A 6,355-nucleotide genomic window follows, 5' to 3' on the forward strand; every position below is an offset into this window, starting at 1 on the left:
GTTCCAGGTCAATATACCTGAAGTTTCCCGATTAATAAGCATTAATCACAACCCAATAATATATGCTGTTTTTTGTTGTTGTTTGTAATTAAGCACAAAGCTACCCAAAGAGCTATCTCTAGCGTTGTAAGTCCACAGACATACCGCTGTGCTACTGGGGGCGTTTTTTTTTTGGTGCGTCGCGTTGGTTATACTTATATACATGTGGAGAGTTTCTCTAGAAATTTCAGTTTTACGCAACAGTACTGACGCTGACACTAGCGTTTACGTACACACATATATTGTTGATTCTTACACTCGAGAATCTTCTATAACTTTAGAGAATAGGCAATACATACTTAACAGTATAAGCTATGTACATTTCTAAATATAAATTTAATTTTAAACAAACATCAATATTAAAATAAATGTATACGAATAAATCCGTCACAATATATATTAAAGATACATTTAAGTGACGAGTATCTCAGAATGATAATTATTATAATATTTAATTCAACTGCGCATAAATAGTATTTTTTGCAGTCTGTGACTTAATATTAGCATCCGATATGATATGATAGACAGAGTTGTGGTTGGTGATCATTTAAGTACAAGCGACCATTGCACTATTAGGTTTGGGATTTTACTACACGTATAATTGAAAAGAATAATACCCCAATTCCAAATTTCAGGAAAGCCAATTTTGATGGAATGAGACGTGATCTGGCTTCTGTAGATTGGAGTAAAGAGTTGGGAGGGGATCTTGAACAGATGTGGGAAGCATTTAGAAAAAACTGATATGCATAAAGAACATACATATTCCCTACAGAAAATAAAACAAAAAACATGGGCATTGCAGCTGAATAAGCCACTATAGTTTAATAAAAGTTTGAGATATTATGGATACATACTAAATTCAAGAAATTTAAACTTACTGGAAATAATAAGGACTTTGAGGACTATAGGAAGTCAAGAGAGCTGGTTAAAAAAGGAAGTTAAAAGGGCAAAACTGTATATGAAAGAAAGTTGGCTGAGAGAGTGAAACAATAGGGAATTTTTTAGGTATATGATGGGTAAGCAAAATATTAGAATGAGGATTGGGCCTCTTAAAAGTGATATGGGGAGCTGATCTCAGAAGATTATGAGATGGTAAACTTATTAAATTATATGTTCTCTTCAATTTTTACGAAGGATTGTTTGAAGTTAAGCACAAAGCTACACAAAGGGCTATCTGTGCTCTGCCCACCACGGGTATCGAAAACCGGTTTCTAGCGTTGTAAGTCCGAAGACATACCGCTGTGCCCTTTTTAAGAAAGAAGATACAAGTATGCCTCAATCAGAACACTTAATGTATGGGGAAAATATTGATGTAAAATATATCATTTTAAATTCCGAAATTTTAAGAGAAAAGCTGGGAAACCTAAATTGATAAATTCCCTGAACCACACAACTTTTATCCTATAGTTTCAATACAACTTAAATATTTTATTTCTGAACCTCTAGGTAATATATATAATATGTAAAGGAGGTGATAAAGATTGTCCAGGCAATTATAGGTCAGTTAATCTTACATCATTAGTTGTAAAGGTTTTGGAGAGCGTGATTAAAGATGCATTGCAGAGTCACTTCAAGCAGTTTGATCTAGTATCAAAGAGCCATCATGATTTTACTGAGGGAAAGTCTTGTTTAATTAACAAATCTTCTGCCATTCTTTTAGGATGTTACTGCAAGAGTTGATGAAAGAAATACTGTGGATTTGGTTTATCTTAATTTTCAGAAAGTGTTTGATAAGGTTCCTCACAAAAGACTAGTTGATTAAATCTGTGAATGTGGGGAAAATGTCATTAAATAGGATAGAAAATTGGCTGGAGAGTAGAAAGTAGAGTAATAATAAATGGAGTGAGATCTAACTGGATCACAGTTACAAACAGTGTGTCTCAGGGCTCTGTGCTGGGTCCTCTGCTGTTGTCGGCGGTTCTGGACGCAGCTGTTTTGATTTATTTGTCATCCCTGTTCAGCAGACTCTCTATCCTTTCATCTATTTTTTGCTCTATCCAGACAGATCCTTCCTATTGAACACTCGCTGCCAGAGAAGGGAATAAATTCCTTTTTCGTAATCTTTTCCCAGGCATTTCTCAGCTTTACAATCTATCATACACAGATCTTTTGTGTCCAGTCAGAGCACATAGATGTTCTGTAGCTTGTACGGAACTGTTCAGGGGCCGTATGCACCGGCTTTTCATTTAGTGGTATCCTGCAGTGTCTCTGGATTTATCATCCATTACATTAACCAGGGGGCTTCAGGAGTTGATTCCTATAGCCTATTTGGGGTTATCTGTTGTAAATCGAAATATGCTCCATTTTACTTCTCACCAGATTTGCCACATATCAATTTCATTGTCTGCTCATCTGAACTGTTCTCTGGGGGATATTTTGCGGGCTGGTATGTGGACTTCTCCCAACACTTTCCTATCTCATTACCTTCATGATCTTTTGTGGGAATTTTGCCTCCCCCCCCCCATGGCTGTGTTGACTACCTCTGCTAGATTTTAACAAGGAGGGATGTAACTTTCTTACCTGATTAACAGTTTCTTTTTTCTTCTAGGGTCCTCTTTATTTCCTCTGGATCTCACTCAGTGGCAAGTGTTGCCCAATCAGATATGCTTGTATTTTTCAATTCTGCACTAGCAACCTTTATATCTATTCATGGTTGCAACAGGCTCTGTCGAGATGAGGTAATCCATAAAACCATCTAGACGCAATTTTGGATGGTAGTATTATATCACAATACAAATTGAATGGGTCGCTACTCATGGACTATCATGAGTAAAGCTAATGGGGATTTTGCCAGTCCCTGCTGATCTTAGAGCTAAATCAGTCGACATCGGTTTGCTCTTAAAACCTCCCTGAATTCCTGGAAGTTTTTCCCAGATGTCAGTAGGAGCAGGACCAACTTATGCAGCAGCCTACCCCTAAAACCAGTCCAGATTTGACACTTAGCTATCCAGTCGGGATGTGCTTGGACCCTCTTATGAATACTGTCAGGTCTTAGGTTGTTCATGAAGTGGGTCCACTATCTCCTCATTAATCTGAACACAACATGGTCCCATCTTAGGCCGTTTGTGGAACAGTGTTCCACGTCCTTACCATAATTCCATAAGTAAGTGGAATTCTCCTTTCCTACTTGGTTGGAGGAGTGAAAATTACTGTTCATAAGTCCAGACCAGATTACTTCTGGACCTTGGGTGGAATATGGGATATATTATCACGTCAATCCATGCCTGGGGTGTTGCCTTTTGGACTTCTTCAGGTTGGTCAGAAGGATTGTACACTTTGGTGTTGCTTTCTTTCTTTTGTAAATCCAGTTGTTCGAAATGCTTCATTCCGTGACTGCTGATGGAGATCCTATCACAAAAATATGCATATATTTACGGTTGTTGGGGCGGGCCCATCATACTTACTTGTGTAATATACCACCCTTTTCACCTATTTGTAGTTCTGGGTGTAGAGCATACCTGTTCTGGATGTAGTGTGGTTTTCCCTGCTTGGGTACCATTTCTCATTTAACAACTTTGTTCTATGCAAACTCTTTCTGTATGAACTATGCCCTCACCACCATTCTGCCTTTTCAATGTGAGATTCTAGCTATAAGTGTCAGCAAATATATGTATGTTTTGGAAGTTATCATTTTCCTAAACTGAAAATGTATTTCCTAACATATTTACGTCTACTGACACTCTCCCTCCTTTCCTCCCCACTAAGAGCCACTATTTAGCGACCAGGATGGGGTAAGTCTTTTAAAAAAAAATATTATATTGTCGACATACAGTGCTTTTATACAGTACCTGCACAGAGGGCATGTGAGGGCAGGTGTAAAGTTTTGCAAATTAGATATTGCCGAGAGGCAGTCGAGTGGGTTATAAAGACTGGAGCAAGCAAATACATTGTTTAGGGAGGTGTTGTTGTTGTTTGAATCCTGAGAATGCGAGAGATAGGAAATATGCCACGAAACAGCGAACGTATTAGTAGTCATACTGAGAGAGGAGTGAAGGATATGGACGATCCTCGCCGATGTGTGAATAGGTCGGCTACTTCTTGCACTGTTGGTGTGTTGCAAGACATGTATTTCGATAGGGATTGTGCTAGTAAACGAGTACAATCTGATTCCGGTTCAAGTGTCGAATATATCGGACACAAAAAGTCAACTACGGACAGGAAACAAATAGTTTTCATTAATTCACCGGACATCAATATAGCCAAAGTAAATCCCATGCTCTTGAGTAGAGCCTTTAACGATATCATTGGGCCTACTGAAAAAATTCAATTGCAAACAGATCATATTAAAATAGTTTGTATTTATGCACAGTCGAGATTATTGTCGCGTACAAAAACATTTGTGGATATACAATTCGTTCCCAAATTCAAGACTTGCCACCACTTTCTGTTAGGGGCATCATTCATGGTGTCCACCTCGACATTACTGAGAAGGACTGTACATCCATAGAGGGTGTTGCGAAGGCAATAAGAATGACGCGATACAACAAAGAACTAAAACTTAAAGAACCTATAAGTTCCGTTATTCTTCATTTCTCACATACGACCCTACCTAAGAAAGTACATCTCTACTTTTTGTCGTTTCCTGTACGGGAATTTATCCCCCACCCGACGCGGTGCTTTAAGTGCCAACTTTACGACATTCTGCAAACGTGTGCTGCAGTAATGTTCGATGTGCCACTTGTGGAGAAAATCATAATGCAAAAGACTGTACTAAGCAGACTCCAGTATGTTGTTTATGTGGGGGTGAACATTCGGCAGCATACAAGGGCTGTCAAAAACTTCAGGAGGCAAAGGAGGTTCAAACTGTTAGAGTACAATCAAAACTGAGTTACGCCCAAGCAATTCAAATTGTTGCACAGAAACGACAGCCTGTGGAAACAAAACACCTGCCTAAAGAACCTGGATCTCCCGACGAATGTAACAAAAACACTTCTCAACAGGATAGTGCTTCAAATAGTCATTGTATGTCACCTCAACTGTTTGAACAAATCGTTACTTTTGTAGCCAAAATAATTTCGATTGCTCAAGACCAGTCCTTTTGGCATAAAAATTGCAGAAAAACGAGACTATCTTTCATAACCGAATTGGCAAGTACCATTTTTGGTTTTGATATTAATCCAGACTCAATTTATTAACTTTACCAAGTAAGTTCTCCTACAAATAAACAATAGGTCCTTTACAAATATTACAGTGGAATGCAAGGGACATTAAGGCTCAGGTTTCATTCCTTAATCGTTGCATTGAAACTCACTGCATCAATCCCGATGTTATCTGTATTCAGGAATCGTTGCTCAAACCCCGTTTACAAGTCTGCATACACGGTTATAAACCTATTCGAAAAGATCGAGAACACTCAGCAAAGGGAGGTGTACTAACTCTTGTCAAGAATAACTTGCTCTTTACTGTCGTTACTTGCCCAGAAAATATAGAAGCTGTTGGGATTCAGAATCAGACTTCTATGGGCAGAGTCACGATATTTAATATTTATAACCTTAGTGTCGCCATAGGTCCTGTTGAGTATCGAGAGTTTTTTCTTCCAAACAGTATAATTTGTGGAAATTTTAATGCTTACAACCCTTTATGGGGTGGAACAAAAACTGACTGTCGAGGTAAGATTCTCGGAGATCTAGTTTTGGAATCTGATAAAGTGGTATTAAATGACGGTCGTGAGACATGTCTTGTTCGAGGTAATCTCTTTTCCTAGATCTAACTATTGTAGACAGTAAACGTGCTAGTCTTGCTACCTGGGATGTTCTAGATGATGACTTGGGAAGTGACCATCTCCCGGTAATTACATCTGTTAAGATCCCTCTTGAAGTTAGGAGTACAACAGCCTTCTGGAACTTTAACAAAGCAAACTGGCTCAACTTCCATACGTTCCTTGATTCTTCCATTCAAAACATAAATATGTCTTCTTCTGTCGATCTGTACATTCTCATCTAATAACTATTATTTTGGAAGGAGCAGAGAAATTTATCCCACTATCAACCACAGACTGTGGAAAACATCAAATCCCTTATTGGAATATGGAATGTGAGAAAGCAGTTAAGCAAACAAACAAGAGTAGGAAGAAAGCTCTTAAAACGCGTCTCTTAGACGATTATATTGAGTATAAAAGCAGAAAACCATTTGTCAACGTACGATTCGAGCACTTCAACAACGATTCTGGCGTGATTACTGCTCTGGTTTCAACTGCTCATAAAATTTAAGTAAAATATGAAAATTCGTAAAGTGTATGAAGGGTGAGGGTTCTATCTGTATTCCTACCCTTAAAACTTTTGGATCAACATATTTGACAGATGTTGAAAAGGCAAAT

This window comes from Limulus polyphemus, unplaced genomic scaffold, assembly GCF_000517525.1.
Source record: "Limulus polyphemus unplaced genomic scaffold, Limulus_polyphemus-2.1.2 Scaffold450, whole genome shotgun sequence".
Classification (NCBI taxonomy): Eukaryota; Metazoa; Arthropoda; class Merostomata; order Xiphosura; family Limulidae; genus Limulus; species Limulus polyphemus.